We start from the raw sequence: 24,466 nt of genomic DNA, 5'->3' as shown, positions 1-24,466 counted from the left end.
AGAATAATTCTGACTGATTTTGATGCTCTTCCATAGTCGGGATACTCCATTTCGATTTTGTTATTTCGATTTTACTTATTTTGAAATAATTTGCTAGTGTAGACTTGCCCTGAAGTATTGCTTAGAGCAACTTACCCCAAATACTTCTAACAACTGGGAACCTGTAGTTTATGTTCTGCAGTTTTATAAATTAGGTTACACTTGCGTCCCTCTCTATTCATCAACATAAACTTTGTAATGTAGTTGAGGTTATCTCAGGAATTGTGCTTTACCGCTTCACATTTAGTAGGAAATGCAAGAGAATGTGGTTCCCCATATTAATATGGTTGCAACCATTTGATAAATGTAGGTGAAAGGAAAAACGGAGTGGAAGAAAAAAAGACAGCAGAAAAATGAAAGAGAGCCTCTGTTTGTTAAGTTCATTCATTGCACATCAATTGACACGTGACCCAGGGCTCCTCAGCTCATAATGACTTCCATTTGAACACATGATTCTTAATGTTTATTTCTCTCATAGTAAAACCCAGAGCCCAGCCCCAACTGTGCCAGGCCCTTCACATACATAAAAACATGGTCTGTGCCCCAAAAAGCGAACCTTTTCAGCATAAGATGAGAAACAGCAGGTGAATACAGCAAACAGACAAGGGAAACACAAGGTAACAGTGAGATGAATGTAGTGTTGTCTGGCTACTCTTTACCCACTGCCTAGTTATTGAGGTGAGTGTTGTAGGCATCACATCCACAGCAGAAGATCTGTGCATTCTAGTCATTACAGAAGACCAGTCTGATGTCTTTGTTGGCTGATTTTTTTTCAATTTATATTGGTCTGAATTGCTGATTTCTTAGCCTTTGGTGAGATGCATTATTAATCGTTGTCTTAGATATCTCCCAGAAGGTACTTAGATCTGGGAAATGGTATAAAAAAGATAAGAAAACCAAAGAGAAGTGCCTGATGGCTGAGGATGTGACCTTGTCTTTGAACCTGCACAGAATCCTGGAGCCACAGGAAATGAACATCCAGTGGCCACTCAGGAGTTGTGAGAATTGATTCAGCACTTAGCAGGCCATCATATTATTTCATATATCTTAGGAGGGCATCCCATTGATTACCTCACTCCAGTTCACTGTGAAATCAACCTGTGTTAGTGTGGGTGGGAGCTTAAAACAATCAGCACGGAATATAAACTATCATAAATAGTATGTGTGTGTTGGGTGACTGGGGTGAATGGGAATGAAAAAGGAAGAGATTGAAAGAAAAAGGACTAAAAGGGAATAAAGTCTCAGAGGGGTGACCTCGTTTGTAACTTTTAAAACAACGGATAGTCCTGTGACACCTTATAGGCTAACAAATTTATATAGCATCATGAGCTTTTGTAGGTAAAACCCTCTTCTTTAGATGAGTTTGAGTAAACACATCTCTGTTCACAGATGTTACTCATAACTGTGTAAATCAATTGGTAGGTAAAGTGTTTAGAAAGGAAGAAGTAATGACTGGGAAGAAATTTTGCTTCTAAAGCACATAATTTAAAAGACGTTGGATTTTGCCTCCGGGGTTACTCTTTGTCTTTTCTGATAAGTGCTGTTGTATTTATTTGTGACAGCTTTCAGATAGGTAGCCATGTTAGTCTGTTTAGCAAAAAACAACAAGGAGTCTGTATAAAAACTTTAAAGACTAACAATTTTATTGGAGCATAAGCTTTTCTGAATTGCAGCTTACTTGTATTATAGGGATACAGTATCTGTACTCTTGTAATAATTACCATCAATAGACAGTCACCCCAATGCCCATCCATACACATCATTTCAAGAACTCCTTGGCATTCTTCGATGTTAAGTAAATGCTTAGCAAAACAGAGGAGATAAGTACATTATACTGAGGGTCAGTAGTCCAGGTGCTATTAGACCAGTAATTGGACCAGATGCCACCTCCAGGTGATGCCTGAGGAGAAAAGTAGCCACATTCTCTAGGGCTTGAGAGATCAAAATCATCTCTGAAAATAAAATGTTCTTATATATTTCATTTAGGGGTAAACTTCCAGCTTTATCTTGGTTTGTGAACTTACTTAGCATTTGCCTTTATGCTTTAGATATAGACATGGCTTAAATTTAGCAGGAGCTCTCTGGAATAGGGCTTTGATATATATTTTCAAACCTTTGGGAGCCCTGGCATGCCTCCTGGGGCAAAAGCCCCAAAGCCTGGGGCTCCAGGATATATTCTGAGACAATTTAATACAATGAGAATTTAGCCAAGAAGAGTTTTGGGGTAGGAGAAGTCCACTGTATTTCTTCTCTGGAAAGTTACTTTTCAACAGTACTGTTTTGGGGGTTCCTTGATTATTGTCTTTCAGAGACTTTTTTTGTGTTACAATGGTCTATATGGTCAGTGATGAATTCTCAGCCTGTTGAGTTCAAGAGGTTTGCACAGTAGTAATTGGTTGGCACTTAACAAACAGTTCTGTCGATGCTGCGTGAGAAGGAATAGAATCCATTTCTCATTCTGAGCTGGGTTGGTTCTGCTGCAGCTGTTGGCAACCTAGGCTAGTGAGTGGGCCGTATGAGTCACCGTCCTTCATCTTAGTAGGCTGAAAGATTGTTGCAAACTAGATTGATGGTTTCACTAACTATGCTTCCACACCTAGAATTTGTGGGATGTGCTTTCTGAACTATAGCAGTGCTTTGATTAGTTGCAGAGGGAGCGCATGGCTGTCACAGTCAATGTTGTGTGAAATCAGCATACATCACAGTTCACATGCGTGTTGCTTTAGCAATACCAGTAGAAAACAAAATGTCCTGCAGGCCTGATGGGCTGCCTATCACTGATATGACTTCTTTTGCCAATGTAGTCAGTAAGAATTGCTGCATTAGTGCAGGCAGGAGGTTGGCTTGGTAAGAATCAGCCATTTTTACAGTCACTTTTCAAAGTAGGGATGCATTTTCATTCTCCAAAGCACTGTTATTTTGATTAAAGGGTGCCTCTGAAACATGACCTCAGTGACACATTTTTTATTATTATTATTTTCTCCTCCTGTTAGCCCTGCAGAGACAGTTCTAATATGACAGAATGAACTGGATTTTAGTCTGGCTTGCACATCTATGAAATTGTCAACCGAATTCTAGTGGCAGTGTAAAATGTGTGCTCAGAAAGCTAGCATGACATAAACAAGGCATCTTCCCCCAGGACAAAGAAGAGCCTGCTTCTTGTTTCTGAGAAGTAACTTATCTATTATTAAGCATTATGAAGTTGTACAATGGAGGCAAAGATTAAAGGAACCAAGAACAGTTTGTGGCAGCAGCAGCAGCCTGTAGAAACAACAACATTTAGTGGTATGGCCGTAGGCTTATGCAATTTACAATACTTACAACATACACAGTACTTCACAGGTCTGAAATGCTTTTCAGGCAAATTTACTCTTCATAGTGTCCCTGTGAGATAAGGATTGTACTATTACCCCAATTTTATAGATGAGGAAATTGAGACTGGTAAAGTGACCTGTGCCAGGTCACACAGAAAAAGGGTTGTAGAGATCGGAACAAAACTCAGGATTTCCTGACTTGATCGTTTGTAACTACCTATTTCTCTGTTCTTCCCAGAGCATCACATTGGAAACACATTTACACACAAATACATTCACACGCCCGTTTGAACGACTAGACTGGAGCATCATTTCTGATTCCTTGAATTCCCTAGGTGCACTCAACCATTTGCTCTTCAGAGTCATCTCTTGACTTGCCAGTCCACGAAGTCATGACTTCTGATGCTGCAAAGCTCTACAAGTGTGTGAAGAGGGGATAGCAGCAAAGAAGGAGTTTCTCACGGAGGATATCCTGTACCCTGGGGGTATGTCTACACTACCACCCTAGTTCGAACTAGGGTGGTTAATGTAGTCATTCAATGTTGCAAATGAAGTCCGGGATTTAAATATCCCGGGCTTCATTTGCATCTTGCCGGGCGCCGCCATTTTTAAATCCCCGTTAGTGCGGACTCCGTGCCCGCGGCTACACGCGGCACGGAGTAGGTAGTTCGAATTAGGCTTTCTAATTTGAACTACCGTTACTCCTCTAAATCGAGATAGCGTGTCCACATTAGGGAAGTCTGCCTCAGACTAATTTTGAGGCTTCCCTGTCATGTAGACGTGCTATTTCAAAATATGCTATTTCAGAATATTTCTTCTGAAACAGCTCATTTTGAAATGTGCATGCAGTGTAGACATACCCTAAGTATGGAATTGGGCTCAGTAGCTCTTAACAACTGAAGGATAACAAGAGCTAACTCATCTCATCTCTCCTCATTCTTTATTTCCAATGCTGCTAAGATCCCAGTTCTTTACTTGCCTTTCACCCTTTCCGCCCTTCCACATGCTTAAGGAGCTTTTATTTATCCACCCTAGAAACACCAGACACCAGCATAAAGCATTCAGTCCCCTGTTATTCTCCAGTCACTTCCCAGCTGATCTCTAAGCATACATTTATCAGAGATGGTCTAGACAGTACTGGGTCCTGCCCTGAGGGCAGAGGACTGGACTCAATGGACTCTCAAGTTTCCTTCCAGTTCTAGTGTTCTAAAATTCTATGATTTGCTCTGTAATCCTGCTCCACCAGGGGTGCTGAAGCTACTCTGGGCCTTCTATCACCAGCTGGTAAAACTGGGTAAGTGATGTGGAAGAAGCAGGCAGCTGGAGACAGGTTCAACCAGGAGTGGTACTGTCTACCTGGATCTCAGAACTTCTCACCTATTCCCAGCACAACATCTGCTACAGGCTTTCCCTTGTCTTTTAGAACTGGCCAGTAAATAAAAGTAAAGTTCCATCTAACTAGCCAATCCCCAAGGGTGTGTCTAGACTGCAGGGTTTTTTTGGAAAAATGTTAGTTTTTCCGAAAAAAGTCACTTACGTCCACGCTACTATTGCATTCTTTTGAAAGAAAATTGAAAGAACACAGGGGTTTTTCTGATATTGGTAAACCTCATTCTATAAGGAAGACCACCTTTTCCAAAACAGCTCTTTTGGAAAAAGGCATGTGTGGATGCAGAAGAGGGAGGGTTTTTATTGAAAGAAGAGGCCTCCAGGAAAAAACACAGGTGCCCTTCATCCACACTAATCACAGCTCTATAGTTCCTGTCTCCTGCCAGCTCTTAAAGATGCAGGCACCCTGGACTAGCCTTGTGGCAGGAAGCTGGACTTGCAGCAGCACCCTGACTGCACGGCTCTGACTACTAAATGCCTGCTGACCCATGACACAGCCACAAGCCCCCTGAGACCACCCTGGCCCACACAGGCAGCAGCACCAGAGCTCCGAGGACCCACCCAGGGGCGCCAAATGCTGGGCGTCCTCCTGGTCTGGAGTGGAGATCCTGTCCCTCCTGGAGCTGTGGGGGGATCAGGAAACAATGCAGGATCTCCGCTCCCAGAGGCAAAATGTCGACATCTATGGCCAAATGGCCAAGGCTCTGGCTCAGAGAGGACACCACCCCACACCTTGGACCAAGTCAGGAGGAAGGTCAAGGAGCTATGCCACGGATACACAGGAGTCAGGGAGTGCAGCTCTTGCTCCTGGGCAGAACCACACTACTGCCCATATTATACATAGCTGCACCAAAATTGTTGAGCCACTGCTGGTCGTCCCACTGCTCCATCACCAGCTGGTCCCACCAGTTGGAACTGGTGTCCAGCCTCCAGAATCATCTCTTGACCATGAAGTGCGGGGGCAAGGTCATTGTTCCTACATCCAGGCAGAGGGGCTGCATCGACACTGGCAGCCGCTTTTGTGTAAAGTCTTGCCACCTGTCTACACTGGCCATGAGTATTTGCGCCAGAATACTGACATTGTAATGTACAAAATCAGTGCTTCTTGCGCAAATACTCTGTTGCTCCCACTCAGGGATAAGCCCTCTTGCACAAGTATTCTTGCGCAAGAGGCCAGTGTAGATAGGCAACATTAATTTCTTGCGCAAGAAAGCCCGATGGCCATTGGAGCTTTCTTGCGCAAGAGAGCGTGTACGCTGGCACGGATGCTTTTGCACAAAAGCAAATCTTTTGCACAAAGGCACGTGCCAGTATAGACGCTCTCTTGCACAAATACTTATAACTGAAAAACTTTTCCGTTAAAAGTATTTGCGCAAAATCATGCCAGTTTAGATGCAGCCAGGGACTCACATATGAGCTGGGGCAGGGTCATTAAGATGGTCTGCTCAAACTGCTGCAGAACCAGCAGCATAGCTGTGTGGGGCCATTGCATGCCCAGGGGCAGCTCCAGCTCCATAGAAAAAATAAAATAAAAATGCTGTTGCATCCAACAAAGCTGAGCAACCAGAGTCTGAACTGCTGAAGTTTTTCTGTCCCTCGTACAGGTAGGCAAGCACGCAGCAGAATCTGAGAAACGGCTGTCCCGGAGGATCCCTTTAAGAATACGCCTCAGATAGCCTTAGGTAACAGCACCCGGAAGCAACTGCTGACCTAATGCCTTGGCTGAAGTGGTTCTGGGTGGCTTTTTATGCAAGAGAGCATCCAATGAATATGGACGCTTTCTTTCAAAAAAGCACATTGCTTTTTCGATGTGCTTGTGCTGTGTGGATGCTCTCTTCCGTAAGAAATTTTTTTGGAAGATCTCTTCCGAAAAAGTTTCTTTTGAAAGAAGTTTGCAGTCTAGACGTACCCTAAGAATTAAAGACAAAGAATACTACAGGAAATGTTCATTAAACAAGCTACATTTTAACAAGTGCTTTTTAAATTAAGCAGACAATAGGAAAAATATTTCCTAGCAAAGCAGTTCTGACATTGGCTTTGTTTGTTTGTGAATATCTGCAGACTTTAAAATTTGCAAATGCATTTTATATTCACAATTGTTTGGAAGAACATATTCCAGCTCATGGATTGCACGGTACATTGTTTAAATCATGGTGTTTTAAATTAGCAATTTAAATCATGATTTAAATCACCACGTGAAAAGCCTCAATTTAAATAATTGATTGTAATGATTTTTTCCATTTGTACTCCAATTATTTTCTAAAGAAGTGTGCTGGTTGTTATAACCATCACCTTATATAGATTCCTTCACTGCTTTTACCTTGCCAATAGAAGGTGTAGTAGCCTATTTGACAGAGCCAGGATCTGCAAGTCTTGTTTCCTGATTGTCAACATTGAGTTTGTACAGCTCACGGTCTATCAAAGCTGACTTCCATAGGCTACTTGTGTATTGTAGGTCATCATCATCTGTCAATCCCAGACATGTTATCCTGACATCCCAGTTTCCAAGCCAGAAAGTTCTTGATTTCTTATATTTGGCAAGTGCAAGGTTTCCGTGTGCCTTTCCACTTTTGGTTTAACCCCTCACACTCAGTGAGGTTGACAGAATATAGCAAGTCAGCACCCAAGTCAGGCTGGGTAGATGGCTTCGTGGTAGGCTGACCAAAATGCAGTGATTCCTCCAGTTGTCAAAGGTGACCCTTAGCACTGTCCTCTGTGCCAATCAATCAAAAGCTTATAACCCTTAATGGCCACTTTCTGTGTTGTGTCCATGTTGCTTGCAAGGACAAAGTGTCCTCTCCATGTGATGTGGCTGCAGTAGCCTGGGAAGTTGATGTGGAGACACTGCTTTGCCTATGTGCCAGCATCTCCCACTTCACCAGTTTGGACCAGAGAAATGCTAAGTTAATACATTTGGAACCAGCTTCACTGCAGAAATTGCCAGTGCAGAGATCTTCCATCTGCCTGCATTTACGGCTCCACTCTTAGACTGGTTATCAGTCCCAGTATACCATGTATGGATGTCATTATCAAAAACACTGATTTTGCTTGCCCACCATTTGATGCCATTTAGTCCACTAGGAATTCCACTACCCTTCTCAGACATTCACCAGCCCAAAGCCCTTAGTACTTCCTGAGGTTTTGGGACTAATTAGCTGCCACTCAGCACTGGTTTTTGACCAATACAAGTTGTACCATTTCTATAGTAGTAAGTGCTATATGTTGGGGTCTGGTGTTTCGAGGGAGTTGTGGGTACCCAAAGGGGATGAACAAAAGCATCTTAAGCACGTGAAAGGGTACAGTGAAATTGCGTGGTGTAGGTTCGCTATAAAAAAATGAGTAAATCTAGAAACATCAGAGTTATCATCTTAAATTTCAGACAACCATCAGTTCTGTGAACACCCTTAGTGCCTATGCATCAACAGTTAAATCTAGCCCTGAGGAGAAGGATACAGTTTTTTACTCTGCATGAAGTTGTCAAAAGAATGCCATCACCTGAGCAACTTTTCCTCCTTTGGTGACTTCAGTGCAAGAGTTGGTGCAGATTGCAACTCATGGCTAGATTGCCGAGCACATTTTGGTACTGGCAAGATGAATGAAAATGGCCAATGACTTCTCGAATTCTGCACCCAAACCTAAATGTGCATTATCAATTCATATTTTACAGGAAAAGATCACCACAAAGTGTTATGACAACATTCATGGTCAAGCCATGGTCACCAGTTAGACCTTGCTATCATTAGGAAGAAAGACCTTAGTACAGAACACCTTACTGATTGTAACACTGACCACTCCTTGATCGTTACCAAATTGAAAATAATAGCCAAGAAAATACATGGAGGAAATCTAGGAGTAAGCCCAAAAGCAATGCTAATATTGAAAACCAGAGGAAATTCCAGGAGTTAGTGAAGGCTTTTGAACTTAGTCTGCATGGGAAATCACTACCAGAAAAGGCAGCGGAATTTTGGGAAGATTTGAGGACAACAATCCATGAAACAGATTTAGCTATATTTTGGGAAAAGAGGCCACCAATAAAAGGTCTAGTTTTGAAAAAAAATGAATCATAGAACTGGAAGGGACTGCAAGAGATCGTCAAATCCAGTTCCCTGCCCTCACAGCAGGATCAAATGGTTTCTTCTTGTCAGCATTAAGAACACAACCTATTTGTAACACAGCAAGAAACCAATAGGGAGCACCAAAGTGAGACTTCAACATGAAAAAACTGAGGTACAGTGAGCAAGCAGATGCTGTGCAAATCATTACTGGGTCAAGTTCTGCGAAGAGATAGACAGCCTCAGACACAGGAAACCTCAAAGTCACATAGGGCATTCTGAATAAAGCTCTCTAGGTTACATTCTCAACAAATCGCATAGTGGTGAAATTATTAAAGATAAATGCAAGCAGTTGTCTCATTTAGTTAAGGATTATTCAGAGCTACATGCACAAGAAAGAAACAACTCCAATGAATTATTGGACCAAATACTAAATCTACAAGTCATGCCAGAGCTAGATGTGCAGCCCACTGCAGAAGAGCTAGATAGGTCTATCAAGTGGCAAGACTCCTGGAAAAGATGGTCAGTGGAAGTCTTCAAATGTGGGAAAGAGAGCCTATTGTCATATCATCACCAGCTGCTACTTAAATGATGGAAAGAGGGTGAGGTACCATAAGAGACGCTTCATGCAAACATCACATTGTATAAAATTAAAGACAAAAAAAGGTGACTGCAACAACTCCAGTGGTAACTTGATACTAAGTGTAGTAGAAAAAGCGGTTGCAAAAATCGTCATAGTGCTCTCTCAATAGCTGGTGAATCACATCTACCCTGAATCAAAGTGCAAATTGAGGGCTGGAAGATGAGTTATAGACATGATATTTTCTCTGCGTCAATTCCCAGAAAAGCGCAAAGATCAAAACCAACAATTTCATGTTGCCTTTGTGGGCCTAACCAAAGCATTCATACAGTCAGCAGTGCAGATCTATGTGTAATACTAGGAAAGATATGATGACCACCTACCCTGTTAAGTCTTATAAGTTCATTCCATAACAACATCAGAGCAATTGTCAAGTTTGATAGACAGCTTTGAGATGAAACAGCTTTGAGTAAAACAAGGATATATTCTTGTCCCTACACTCTTTGGAATCTTCTTGGAACCCTTCAACTATGATCATGACTAAAGGGAAATCTTGGCAAGTGATCGTACCAGGTGGCACCATCGTTTCCATCAGGGCATCAAAGTCCATGAAAGAGGCTGGTTCCTACAGCTTGAAGAGAAAAGAGGATTTCAAGTAGCTCCCTACAAGGACACATACATTTGCAATAACTGCCAAAACTCATGCAAATCTCAGATTAGATTATTCAATCTCATGAGACATTGAAAACCACTGACATTATAGGCTGCAATTCCCACCTCCTGACACAAATGAAACAATGCTTACAATGTAGTTTTATGACTAACTAGTTTACACATTTGCTACATCTTTTTGCCAACAGTTATCTGGCTTATTATCTTCAGATTCTTAATTGTACTTTTTAGTATGACAGAAAATGGTGAATGATATATTGCTTATGTATTACATAATTCGCTTTTTGGACATGATGTGTTTATCTGGCTGCATTGGCTTGGTAATTGCATCAGGATGGCTAATTAAACACACAAAACAGTAGATTGTTGATGAACTATTTGCTTTGGGTATGCCGTCAACTCTTTATAGCTAACTCTTTGTATCTGTATTGTGTGATTGGCAACCTAAGTCGCATGACATTGTTTCCACTGACTATGACAGAACCTTTATTAATAGAAGGCAAGGAGAATAGCTAATGAATATACCCATAACTATGTGTGAACAGCCTTAAACATGGCTTTTCACAAGTAGACCACTCATTCATCAAACATTAATACAGGCAGAAAACTATCTACGGGAATGTTAATGAGCAAGTGAACCAAGAAGGTGCAAACAGTAAAACTTATTTGGAAATAATACCGTTGCTTTGCAGCAAGTGCTCAGTTCCAATCCTTATGCAATAGATTATTATTCATATTAAAAGTAGTGTGGGACACTAATTCACAGTATAAAGCTGATGTCTGAGCCATGTTAGCACTCTTTGCTTTTGTGATCCTGTTCACATTTAGTGCAATTTATTTAAAAAATTATATTTTAAATGTTTGTTCATTAAACAACAACAAAAATCCCCCAATATTTGCATACAAATTTTGCACACAACAGTTTGCACCAACTCCCAAGGAGAATTTGTATACAGTATTTTCAAACTGCCAAAAACTGTTGGATGATTCAATCACTTGCCAATTTTCCTTTTTAAAAACAAAATTGAAAGCAGTTTGGAGTTATGCAAATATGAAAAAACATTCTGACTTGGTGATATTGTAAACTATTTGATGCTTATTTAAGAGACAAGGAGATTTCCTAGGAATATTTGCAAAAAGATTTGATCTTAAACTGAGACTTTATCTGCTGAGGAGAGATTGAGAATGAACTGCAGCAGGCTCTTTTTTAGAATCCATTCACATCCCTTGCTGGCACTTTGTTCCTGGGTAGATGCAGGATATATTTGTAGACAATCAAAAGCTAACTTCTTAGCTTCTGAGCAGTCGATACTCTCTTCTTTGTTGTGTTTATGGGATGCCCCATATTGCAATACTGGTTGAATGGTTTCATTGGATTTCCATGATACATAACCCAGCTAGCTTGGTAGAGCTAGATTCTTCCTGTCCCCAGTATAGGTCTGTGGGAAGATAAAGGCTCAAGAGGAAAGGATCATCTTTATGCACTCTACTGAGCAAATCACTCTCAGAAAGATATGGAGGAAGGACTACTGTGCCTCCGCTCTCTCACAGTGCCCTGCAGGCTTGGGTGGGGGGAAGTAGAGGAGCAGGTTTAGTTCCTAAGTTGTCCTTGGGGCAGCAGGGCTCTGTGGAAGTGTGTTCTATGGCTAAATTCCACTGTCTAGACCTTAATGCAGAATGCAATGTAGCTTTTGAAATAATTGCACTTTGCTGCATCCTCTTGCCTGTTCTCACCTGGATTTCATTGGCTCCACTCACATGCTGCTTACAGGATCAGGCCCATAGTTTGCAAAATATGTTTATGATCTCAGTTGTAAAGCAAAACTAAGCTGAATAGTGCATTCACTGTTAATGCCATGATAGAGGACCTCTTTGAAACAATACTACCAAATGATCTTCCTATAAGAAATAAAAACACACAGTATTAACATAACCAGCACTGAACTATGAATCTCTTACCTCTTGGAGCTGGAGTGAAATATCAGCTCAGATACAGGTGCATAGTTCCATGTGCAAACTGGAGGGAATGTGTAGCAGGAATGCTTATATAAACCCCAAAGTTGATAAAAGTACCCTCTCCTTTGCATTATAGCTGAAAACTGATAATACAAAGAAAATGAACAAGGAAGTGGATGTTCACTAGTTTTTCTTCCTATGTCTAGACACTTCCTTACATCTAAGGATGAGTGATTAGGCCCATAGGAAGTTCTCGCTGGGATGTGGCTTGATGGGGTGTGTGTATATGGAAGGGGGGGGGGGGTGATGGGAAGGAGTATTGAGAGCCTAAAGGCAGGAGATCCTGGGTCATGAGCAGTGTTCCCTCTAAGCTGGGCAGCAGCACAGCTTCACAGGTGATTAATCAGCCCCACCAAGTCAGTCAGCTCCCTGAACCTCTGATTGGGCGGGGCTGATTAATCGCCTGCGAACCTGTGCTGGGGGTGCAGCTTAGAGTGAACACTGGTCATGTGAAACCTTATGGGCACCTGCATGTTACTTCACACAAGACTCCACAAAACCAGGGCCAGTTCTGGGATGCAGGATTTTCTCTGTTCCTGTCTGTACCCTCCAGCCTCTTTTCATGTTCATAAATAAATATAACTACTTCATCAGTGAGAAAAATCATCCATTTATCACCAAAACCAATTTAAGGTTCTCAGTTGTCAGCTTCTTATCCCAAACAAACCATAAAATGCTCCCCCATCTAGATCTGCTGAGCTATTAAAAAATCCAGATGTCTGAAACTTGATTAGTAGTATTACAGTAATGCCTGCAGGCCACCATGGTAGCTAGGACATGTTGGGGTACGCATTGTTACAAGCACATAGCAAGAGAGAGTCCTTGCCTTTCAGAGCTTACAGTTTAAGCACACAAAGAAGTGGCATGTGCCGGGTCAGACAGCCAGTCAGTGGCAGCGCCAAAATAGAACACAGGTCTCTTGACTCCCAGTCTAGTGCTATATACACTAGCCCTGCCTTTAAACCTATGTAGACAATCTAAGGCTACGTCTACACTACAGGGTTTTTGCCCAAAAACCCACAGAGCGTCCATGCCTCATTGTGCATGTTTTTGCGCAAGTAAATTTACAGTAAATCAAAAGAACAGAGGGGTTTTTGCAGTGTAGGTATTCCTCTTTCTATGAGGAATAACTCCTTTTTGCACAAGACTTCTTGCACAAAAAGCTGTGTGTGGATGGGTAAGGGAGCTTTTGCGCAAATAGAGCCAATCGAAAAAAGCACAGGTGCTCTGGCGGCTATTCTGTGAATAGCAATCAGATCTTTCTTTCGAAAGTGCGTCCATGCAGTCTGGACACTCTCTAGCGCAAAAGCGCATCGCTTTTGTGATGCGCTTTTCTGGTGTGGATGCGCTCTTGCGCAAGAAGTTTTTGCGGAAGGGCTCTTCTGCAAAAACCTTCTTGTACAAGAAGCCTGCAGTGTAGACATAGCCTAAGAGAGAAGGGCTAAGGGAGCATTTTATGTTGAATCCCTTTCCCCTTGCTGCAAACTAAGCTAAACTAATGTAAATCTCAGTACTGGGACTTCACATTCATTCATTCCTCATGTGAGAGACTCACTTTTTATTTTACTACATCTGCATTTGAAATTCCTAATCCTTTTATGTTTATGCAAAAATCTCCTTATGAGTTGGGCGTTTCAGGGTATCCAAAGGATAGATTGTCACTTGTGGTCTGTTTCCACTGAGCTTCTCAGAATATATCCAGGAGCTGAGAGGATATGCACATAAATGTCTGGGGCTAACAGAATGCAATATTTAACAGCAGCTGTCAGGCACTGACAGTAACACAGATTTATATGCCTCCTACATTATAAGGAGAGAGACCAGTTTAATGGTTAAGAACAAGTAGTCAAGGGGATCTTAGGGGCTAATCCTGATGGAGCTATCAATAGATTGTATGACCTCCTTCTACTTCAATCATTCCAGCTGGGAAACTGGGTAAAAATGTGAAATTTCTCTCTAAACCAGATGTTGTGTCTGAGCTGAGCTTTTCTGAGTAACTAAATGGAGGAAAGCAATCCTTTTTGTAACTTACAATAGACATCAATGGTGCATATTAGAACTACACTCAAACTAGCATGGAGAGGAAGCCAGAAACTGCAGACAGCAGCATGTCTAGAAATAGTAAACAGAGATGATTAAATTATTTAATGGCCTCTTATGGCCCTTCATCATTATTTGTGTTTTGTTATCAAGACATGACTCCAGCCTCCTCTGTGAAAACAAGAGTAATGTTTTTTTTAAGATTTCCCAATGGAGTAAACTAAAGAAGAAATTAAAGTAATTGCTTATTTTGATTTCGTATGAATCAGCAGGATTAAATAGCTAATGGAAGGTTTGTGTTCACTGCTCTGATTCCTGATGTATGAAAGTTATGAGAGAATTCTATTCTTTTAGGGTGGAAGATGCAGCCCAGTTTTGATGCAGCCTACTCAGGTGGCCTGTGGGCCAAAGCTGATGAAATACTGTGTTTGGTCTGTGCTGCTGGACAGAATAGAACCTTGGTCACCAACCAGTAGATCGCGTTCTACTGGTAGATCTCAGAGGCGCTAAGAGTAGCTCTTGAGCCCTCTCTGAACTGCGCGCCTGCGCAGTACATTTACATTAGATTTCCTCATTTGAGGAGCAGCTACTCACCGAGCAACAGCACAGGTGAGTAGCTGCGAGGAATGGTGGGAATTTTGTTTTTTTTAAGCAGCAGTATAAGGATTGGGGATAGCCAGTGATGGAGAGGAGGAGAAGAGGGCTTCAAGGAAGAGGCGGGGCGGTAGATCTTGGCTTGGTCTGTCATTTAAAAAGTGATCTTGGGTATAAAAAGGTTGGAGACCACTGGAATAGAGACTCAATCTCCACCCCCAACTTGGAACCAAATGACAGGACTGCTGTACAGTACCTCCCCTTTCCTGCCCCCCACAGGGCTACTAGTCCAAAGAGCTGGGGAGAGAGTAATGGTGGTGGTGAAAAAAGAGACAAGAGGCCAAATTCTTTTCTCTTCTCTCACTGGTTTTATGCCAGGATAATTTAATGGTCTTCATTGGAGCGACTTCTGGTTTGTACCAGTGCAAATGAAAGGAGAATCATGGGAAAAGTATAGCAGATGAACATATTATGTACCCCTTTCCAACATGGAAATCTGCCCAGAAGTTGCAGCTGATGAGATCAGCAGTATCTTCACCTACATAGCTGCAACTTCAGTCTAAGATGCTGCTGATAGTGAGGGGGTATGTAACAGCAAGGCTGCTATAAATGACATGCTGAGAAGGGTTTCAGAGGGGTAGCCATGTTAGTCTGTAACTGGAAAAGCTTAACAAACAACAAATAGTCTTGCAGCACCTTAGGCAAGACTGAGGAGTACGGGATCTTTCGAAAAAAGGTTTTCTAGACTGCGGTTTCACTTTCAAAATGCCCTTTTTTGAAAGAACGCTGTGACATGATTATGCAAATGATGCACGGGATATGTAAGTCCCCGCTTCATTTTCACTCAAAAGAGGGATGTAGTCTAGACATGCCCTTAGAGACTTACAAAAATGTTGATGGTATCATAAGCTTCTGTGGGCATAACCCACTTCTTCAGATGAAGGTGAGAAGGGGAAATAGGAGCAGCAGGTATCTCTGACTAGCCTTCTAAGATCTGCATGTGGTGCATGCACAGGTGAGCATGCCTCCCAAATGGGAAGTTCCCATGAAAAGGCTGTGTGTGTGTGTGTGTGTGTGTGTGTGTGTGTGTGTGTGTGTGTGTGTACATATGTACACACATACCAGTGCCTCCCTCTTCTCCTCCCTTCAGAGGGGAAGGTGTGTGTGTGTGTGTGTGTGTACATACGTACACACATACCAGTGTCTCCCTCTTCTCCTCCCCTCAGAGGGGAAGATTCAACCATAAAGAAAATGGAGTCCCATGGACTCCAACTATGCACAAAAAGGCTGACAAATGCAGCCCATTAATAGCTAATGACACTGCTACTTCCCCATTGCTGATGAGAGGGTGTGTCTTTGCCTTTCACGCACTGCACAGAAATACAGGAAACGTTCACATATTTGTTCTACATGGTATGCATGAATACCTGGAGCATGAAGTGAAGGTAAAAGCACAGTGGAAAGAATAGTTGAGCTCAGTGCCCTGTCAGCCTAAAAAGAGGAGAAATGGATTGACATTGCTGGAGCTGGTGACCTCGGGAGCCACTGTCTGGAAAAACACATTAGCAGATCCCTGGCAGATGATATAATAGAGACTTGTGTTTTCCTTTCATGGCTGTTTGTTTCAAGGAAATTGTCACACTGCCTTAGAGAGCTCACCTTGGGTGTGTCTAGACTACAGGGTTTTTTTTTTTTTTAAAAAGTGGCATTTTTTTGAAAAAACTTCACCTGTGTCTAGACTGCAGCCACATTCTTTCGAAAGTAAATTGAAATAACGCAGCATTTTTTCTGATCGCAGTAAATCTCATTTAAGAGGAATAACGCCTTTTTTCGAAAGTAATCTTTTGAAAAAAGGCGCTATTAAATGCAAACTGCATTTTCGAAAGAGAGTGTTTAGACTCGCTTTTTCGAAAAATCTGCTTGTAGTCAAGACACGTTCTTTCAAAAGAGGCTTGTAGTCTAGACGTACCCAAAGTGTGCTAATGTCACAGTTACTGTGGTAAAAGTAACTCAGCCTTCCATGTGGTAAAAGTTAGTTTTACAAATTTGTGGAGCAAGTGAATTATGAGCATGTTTAACTCTTCACCTGGATTGTTCACAAGCTTAAGGGTAGGCACATGCTAACGTGGTTGGTTAGATCAGGGCCTGGGTGCTCAGCACGAACATGGCCTACTTGCCTGGCAAACCTCAGCTTTGTACACCCAACTAATTGAGTCCCAGAGCAGTTCTGAAAAAAGTTGTGTTCTTTTAATAATGAAGCAGGGTTTTTTCACTTTTCTTGTTCTCAAAAATGGTAAAACTGTTTTTTGCTTAGTAAAAACACACTTTCAGTCCAACATCTGAATTTGGAATATTTCATCCCAAGGGTGACGCTTTTGTGACATTTTGAGCAGCTCAAAAAAGAAAAGATTGGGATAGAAAGTACTGTGCTTCTTATATTGCAGTAGTTGCTTCTTATCCTGCTGTTATGTTTGCTTTACCTGTCTAAGAAGAGCATAGTGTTCTCATTGGTGCATTCACGAGCCACAAATGAGCTGTTAACGTGTTCAACATCCTAAGGGGGAAGATAACAGTGGTGTTTGGCAAAGACAGATTGATGTATGACTTTTAATATATCCTTCTGGAGGTTTGGCATTTAGACTTTGGAATCTGTATGTGGTCTCTGACACTGATTGTAAATAATTTCCTAGTTTGTTCTCTGACAGACCTCTGAAGGGATGACAAATTATATTTGATGTGATTCTGACAGTCTAGTCGCATGACCTACTTTTAGCAGTGTTGCACTCTTGGAACACTCCAGATCAGATGAACAATAGCAATGTGCTTATGAATTGAAAATGAACGCAAAGATGATGAATATAAACAGCATTAGCAGTGTATATTTATGTAGCTTATCTGCTAACTCAACCTATGCACTATTGGGGATAATAGAAACATCATCAAGATTATCATTCTCTGTTGCTGAGATACACTAGCACAGCCTTCAGCTCTTGTGACTCCCTTTCATCAACCAGGATAAAGTATGCAACCCTGATCATCTTGCAGAAGATTGCCAGAGGAATGACTGCGATAGCATTAAGTGTCAGCCTCACAAGTCTCCCTGTCTTCCCCACAGGTCTACATCTTTTATATGTTTTTTTAATCCTTCTTCTTACTGGTTCCTCCATTCACGCCCTCATGCTGTGTGTGATGGCAAATGAGTTTGCAGCTACTTCTATGTCCTCTACATCAATTAAACATTTGGCGTGACTCTAATCCTTTCCTATTTAGCTCTGTATTTTTTGTGGCTCAGGCTGGAATTGCAGCAGATTGGGACATCCTGCCATTTAAAAGAGACAGACAATGAGTTCATACTTCTTATGTAGGAAATAATATAAGATTTCTGGACTATTTTGACCATTTCAGTGTTGGCTTGATTTTACAGAAGCTATAGCCTGTGTCTCTTCAGTCTGGGTTCTAAATCTCAAGAATTTAAATAGTGTAGTTTTTTGTGGGGTTTTTTGTTGTTTTCTTTTCTTGTTATTTTTTAACCTGCCACTTGGCAGCCATTAACATTAGGACATATATATGCTGAGTAGATAGATTACTTGGCTTTGGCAAAATAAGCAATGGAAGAGTGAGCAGAAAACATTTTCTTTTTGATTTAGTGTTATTATTACGTTTAGGGGTAGTTATTACTACTATTCAAACAGATTTTTGATGAATAATCCTGTAAAAGGGGGGGACTTAAGTAGGCTAATTTGGTTTTTGCTATAGAAGAGAATGAACTCTTCTATCCATACAACACTGCTGCACATGTGGTGGCAGTGCAGCCTTTCACATATCTCACCCAGGTGCCTCATGCCTGATGTATGCATGAGAAGGCCTAAGAATGAGAATGGATTTTAGAATTCATGTCAGTTGGTCATCGCCTCTTTGTCAATTAGCACATTTCATTCCAATATCTATTATATTCCCTTATCATTCTTTTCTTTCCTTTCCTTTCCTTATTTTTTTTAAATTGCCCTTCCTCATTCGTTTGGCTGGGGCAGCATTTTAGAAGTGTGATGTTTTATTTTGGTTTTGGATATTGTACTAGGTGTTATTGTGCTGTGGAGACTGGCTAGATAAGGCTGTGTGTGATGAATCATATAAAACGAGGCCCACATTTTCAAAAGTCCATGTCCAGAGCATGCATGTGAAAGCTCTCCAAATGGGAGCGCAAATCAGGGAAAGTTTTTCAAATTGCTCTACGTTATGTGTGTCTGTATCCTTCTGGCACAAAACTACTGTGCAATCTACAGTGTTTTCATTCTCCTGTCAGTTGCTCTGAGTTCCTGTCATTGCATGTGACTTCCAATGAGTCTAAAGAAATTCAGGACTCTGGAGTTTATTTTTGAAAGTGCCAGCATTGTCACCCAGAGATAAGGTTACATTATGATTCCTTTTTGTAGAATAGAGACAGATTATACATTTTAGGGATAACAATATGATGTCAAGTTTAGTATATCAACTGTATGTTTAATAATTTGAGCCAATAGCCTTAAAAAGTATTTTTGTATTTGAGAATTGTTAAGAGAAGATGTGGATCTTTAACACTTAATATTCACATTTTTAAAGGGCCACCATCAAAATGCTAATGAAACAACGGCCAGCAAACTACATGATGGCTTATTTCTGCATACAGATACACCTGCATACATTAGTGCACATCATGAATTCACGCTGAAGTCAATGATAACATGAAGTAGCTCATAGATTTTGGAGGGGAAAACAAACAACATCAGATGAAGATGTGAAGAGAAACAAAGAATGTTTTTTTAACTGGAGTTTCATTGAAGAGAAAGCCTATCAAATGACAACTAGCCACAGAGCTAAGAGAATACATAATCATTTCTAGAAAAGATCAAGATAAACGATCACATTGATATCCAAATATTCCATAGTATTAGATTCAAAACATTGATGTTGGCTGAAAGTGTTCAGCTAAGACATCAGAGCAGATGCTAGTCAACCCCTGAAGTAACTAACTACCAGATATATTCAATGTTCTCTGATACCCAAATGTGGCAGGCAGATGCAACAGCCCTCAGTTATCAGGCACGACTTCTGGAGGTGGTAGAAACACTTGGCGGTGAGTGTTGATCCAGTATGTTTAAAAACCAACCAACCAACCAACCACTGTGGCTTAGTAACACCACTTTGCTACTCTGAGATGATCATAATACAAATAATAATATTTACATTCCACTTTATGGTTGTGATGTTTAAAGCAGTTCAGGGGATTTATCCATATTTCATTTTTTTTTACAGCCACCAGCGTAGCAGTCCTAATTATATATACTTGTTAACACAACTGCATGTTTGTTGTACCACCTCCTCCTACATGTTTTCTGTTGATTTCTCATTATTCAGACTGTCGGCTTCTCAGTACAGAGATGGTGTCTTTTGCTAGGCATGTAGTACTCAAAGCCTGAAGTTATAATAAATAATATTGGGAGTCACATCACTTGTTTTCAGTGAAGATAGAAAAGTTGGTGTAAGTAGAATAAGAAGGAACTTGAACCTAAAATCACCTTTTATTTATGTTGAGGTTCATAGAAAATCATTTAACTTTAGGATGCAGAAGTGACAATATCCCTTGAGAAATGCCACTCTAGCAGGATCTCCAGCCTGTCCACAATCCGGAAGGGCAGGAGAGATCCTCCAGTTTCTTGTTAAATCTCCAGTTTCAGTATAGAAACTTTAGATATTTGGATAAAGTTCAAATCTGCATTTTGCCTTTGGAATGTTTTTCTAAGCTAAACTGAAGACCAGACTCTGACAGGCCTTTAAAAATGTGTGCTGCGGGAGGGGTAGGGAGTGTGCGATAAATATTGTGACCCTCATCAGTATCTTTTGGAACACTAAATATATAAATGGTTTATGCGATTTAGTATGCTACTCCATGGGTTGGGATACCATAGCTCCTTTGGGAACTAAAACAGTACGAGGTGATGAAGGCAAATCACTAAAACTAAACAGCTCTTTAATGGTATCAGCCATTGTTGCAGTTACAGTTCCCTTTTTGAGAGGCAGAAGGACAACGCCATGCTCATTGCAACTTAGGACAGTGACTCGATGCCACTGAGAGATCACAGAAGACCCCTTGGGGGTGCTTCCTGGGGTACTGACAAGGCCACTGTCACTTGCCTTCCTGGTCTCTGGGGCTTCTCACCACTCTGTCCTGCTGGAGCAGCTCCCTGGTCTCCCCCCAGCCAAAGCACAAAGGTCAGATCACTGCCCGTCCCCCACCCCTGAGGAGCAGCGGACACTGAACCACTTCAGGTCCAAGGAAAATGCAGTTTTGGGCCCAGCTTCCTGGGATACCACTCCCCAAATGAGTTATTTAGGTGAGCCCTGTTTAACAATGAAAAGAGGAATGTACACCATTTAACAATGAAAGGAGGAATGCTCCCCCCCCCCGTAACAATTATTTACACTGGGCTTGATAGTAAATAAAGTGATTTTGTTAAGTTCAAGCAGTAGGATTTAAGTGGTTATAAGAGAGAACAGGCAGAGCAAAGTAGATTACAAACTTAAAATAACAGAAAACGCTTAGCTAATTCTAACACTAAAACCTCAGTACAAACTTATTACAGACTCACCCTAAAGTTGTTCTTTTTCCAGCCAACCCTTCAAAACCAGGAAAATCTCCTCTCCCTGGGGTCTCTGGTTCACTTTCTTGGGTGTGGCAGGCCAGCCAAAGTCAAAGACACTCCTAAGCTTCCCATTGTTTTATAGATTCCACTTTTATATGGGAAGTTACCTGGCCAGTCCATACCAGTTAGGGAAGTCACACGATTTCCTACAACTAATCATTGCTAAGAGTTAAAGGACAAAAGGGGTTGTTTACATATTATCGCCCAGACATTGAGGCATCCCAGCATTGGAAACACCCTCGATGACTTTCATTTGAACATTTATAAACCATAAACCGTTCCATACCCCATGATCTAACTTGGGGGTGGGTAATCATTTTTGATGGGGGGCACTCCAAGGTTTTGGAAAGTGGTTGAAGGCCACAGTCTTCCATGATATTAATGGAGGAGATTCAGGGTCTGGAGTGGAGGTTGGGTGCAGAAGGGAGCTTGGGGTAAGGGACTGGGGTGCAGGAGGGAGACTGGGGTGTGGGAGGGAGTTGGGATGAAGGAGGCGGTTGTGAGCTAGGGCAGGAGACTGGAGTGTAGGGGTTTGGGATGTGACCTAGGGTAGAAATGGATTGTGATCTGGGGCAGGAGATCGGAGTGCCAGATCTGGGAGGAGGTATGGGTGCAAGAGGAGCACAGAGGGTTTGGGTATGTTGAGTGGGGGGGGGAGGGGGAGGCAGAGAGTCGGGATAGGAAAGGGCTGCGGTGCCAGAAGCAGGCTGTGGCCAAGAGACTTACTTGTCAGCTGCCAATCTAGCCTGCCTGCCTGTAGAGCTTAAAATGTTTCCCAGCAAGCCAGCCTGCCTGGCCATGTGCTTCATGAATAACTGAACCCAGGAGAGGGGATGTGGTTCTTCTTAGCTGCCTATTACTCTAACAAGATGCTCCCATTGGCTGATTTCTGCCAGAAATCGTCTAATGGGAATGGGCTGAGGGCAGGGTGGCTTCTAAAACGTCCTCCTCTCCTCCGGTTTTAAAACAGAAATGGAGCCCTGCAGCCACATTTTTGCATGGTGTGTGGGGAAAGCTGGGAATCCTGCCTGGGGCTCCCTGCTGCCTCCGCAGTTTGGATCTGGTGGTTTAGCGGGCTGGATCTGACCCATGGGCCATATTTTGCCCAGGCCTGATCTAACTTTACACACAAGAATGATACATACACCAAAGTAAGATATACAGACCCAGCGGATTAAGAGATTAAGAATGATAGGTTACATGAGGCAATTTGGCCCAAGCATCTTTGAATTACGCATATTTGTGTCCATAAGTCCATTACATAAAACATGGTCCGATATTTTGGTCCGACAATTCTGTCGCTTTTCCAGGGCTGAGGATAGACTTTGCCAGGTCCAGGGGTGGAGGAGGTGACTCCACGTCCTTTGAAAGAGAGAGGCCTCAGGTAGAAAGGACAGGGGATAGGGACTAGTCTCCCCAGCCAGCTCTTCAGTGCCACCCAGTGCTCCAGAAATAATTTAAAAGGCCTAGGCCTCTGGCCACTGCCTCTACCAAGGTTGCCTACTGCCCCCTTTGTTCCATCCCTCCCCCCCCACACACACACATCAGCAGCCCTGCCCTTCTCAAGTTCATTCATCAGTAATGTTCATCCTATTTTCCTGCAATCAGGTAACAGTGAAAGAGGCTTGAGGCAAGGAAACCTCATGGCCCTTTCGTACAATAAAATGTTAGAGAAAATGGTCGATATTCTAAAGAGTCTCTGAGAGGAATCTATGTCTGCATTAAGTTAACTCAGCAGAGTTGCTGTTTCTAGCATTAAATTTAATATCTGGCAAGGGCGTTTTGTCTTGGCAGTTCCATTCACTGTGTCATGGGAGGTTGTCAGGAATCAACTAGAGTAGAGCGGTGGTTTGAAAAAAAATAAGGAAGAAGTCCAGCTCTGTTAATATTGTGGTTCTCTATTGATAGCCACTGGAAATGTCTGCATGTCTTGGCAAAGGACTTCTCTCTTTTCCATCTCTTACTGCCAGAGAGCAATGACTTTCACTTCTTTGCTTTATGTGAGTATGGTGAACCCTGTTTTAAGCAATCATTGGGGAGATCAGCACAATTCAGTAGCTTAATACAAATGGTCTTCTGATAAAGAAAAAAGCTCAGTATGCTTTGGAAGACATTGGGTGGGTGGTCTCTGAAGATAGGAAGGTAAGTATTAAGAGTGGTTTGTTATTCAGGTTTCATTGTGTTGTAAGTGGTAAAATGTAATAGACAAAAACAAGCTGGTTAACCCAACTGACATAACAGTTTCATAAGTACTACTGTGGCAGTGCATACTCCCCAATGGCCATCAGAAGACAAGACCTCACATAGTTAGCTTGGGAATACTGCACAAGGGTTTACTATGTAAAATATGGAATATTGGAGAAACTTTGAAAGATGCATAAAAACACTTAGAAGTTGAAAAGGGTTGGATAGAAATTGGAAGGAAAACCTGGCTCTCAAGGTACAGTTGTAGGCCTAAGACTATGTGCTGCTGATACAGTAGCCTTGGCTTGCCAAAATGTAAAAGACTCCTAACTACATCCCCTATAGTGGCAGCAGAAGCAGAGATGTCTAGTAGTTGCTATACTGGATTTACATCACTGGAGGATCCCTGTACTCTGGGATTAATACTCCTATGGTTAGCTCTGTGGGCTCGAAACCCGTTTTGTAACAGTAATGCCTATGAAGGAGACTGCAAGTTAATTGATGTAGATAGCTTCAGGGGAGATGGCTGTACAGTATAGTAGGTAGATCTAATGTGACCTGAGGAGATGATGGGACTGTATACATTAGTGATATTTCCTGTGGTCACCAATGCCTTAGATTAATAATGCTTTTATGGAAAACACAGCATGCATGTTACAGAAAGGCAATCTTTTAGACTTCTTATAAGTGAACCTCTATAATTAGAGAAATTCTGTTCATTTAGAATATCAGTGCAGAGTAAGTCAGATGTCACCAAATGGACAAACACCAGCAGTGTAGTACAGGGGAATTAACACTTTCTTTAGACTACATTCTCTAGGGATAAATATTTTTATTTAGATATGTTATACATCAATTTTTTATTTAGATATTTTATACATTAATGTGGAGGAAATAATAAAGCAG

The 24,466-nt window shown here is 41.7% G+C and overlaps 1 protein-coding gene across 11 annotated transcripts in view; it reads left to right on the top strand.

The window, feature by feature from the left end:
- The window catches only part of DOCK10 (dedicator of cytokinesis 10), a 259,393-nt gene that overhangs the window by 56,077 nt on the left and 178,850 nt on the right, over nucleotides 1-24,466 (top strand). The window lies entirely within an intron of this gene.

The sequence above is a fragment of the Pelodiscus sinensis genome, chromosome 10 (assembly GCF_049634645.1).
Source record: "Pelodiscus sinensis isolate JC-2024 chromosome 10, ASM4963464v1, whole genome shotgun sequence".
NCBI lineage: Eukaryota > Metazoa > Chordata > Testudines > Trionychidae > Pelodiscus > Pelodiscus sinensis.
Note: the sequence above shows the minus strand (reverse complement) of the source record. Positions and strands in the feature narration are given on the sequence as shown.